Source organism: Geotrypetes seraphini, chromosome 15 (genome assembly GCF_902459505.1).
Source record: "Geotrypetes seraphini chromosome 15, aGeoSer1.1, whole genome shotgun sequence".
Classification (NCBI taxonomy): domain Eukaryota; kingdom Metazoa; phylum Chordata; class Amphibia; order Gymnophiona; family Dermophiidae; genus Geotrypetes; species Geotrypetes seraphini.
Window position 1 is genome coordinate 45,510,959 of NC_047098.1, and position 448 is coordinate 45,511,406.

Genomic DNA, 448 nt, shown 5'->3' on the forward strand with positions numbered 1-448 from the left:
GTTACTTCTAATAAAAAAAAACCCCAAAACAAAACACACAACAATAACAATATTGAATTCTTCCTGATTTTAGAAGGAATGCTAACGTCCCTTTGAATCAAAGGGACAAACTCATTTAAAAATAGAAACAAAGAGAAAATAAAAGAAAACACATTATATAATGAAAAAAAAAAATAAGTAAAAGGCTTGAAAGCGATTCCGTAACCCCTAGGGGGCCCCTTATAACATCTTTTAGCCATAGTACAGTAAGCATTTTTATTATTATTATTTTACTCACCCCATCACTGCAAATTGTTTATACCCAGGTGCATTTCCGTAGTCGCACCCACACTGGCATGCAGGGTTTTAAAAATTAACAAAGAAATGCAAGATAAAGATAAATAAATAAATAAATAAAGATTCTTAAGTTTGAACAGTGTGTTCGTATATGGAGCGCATCTGTTTGCTG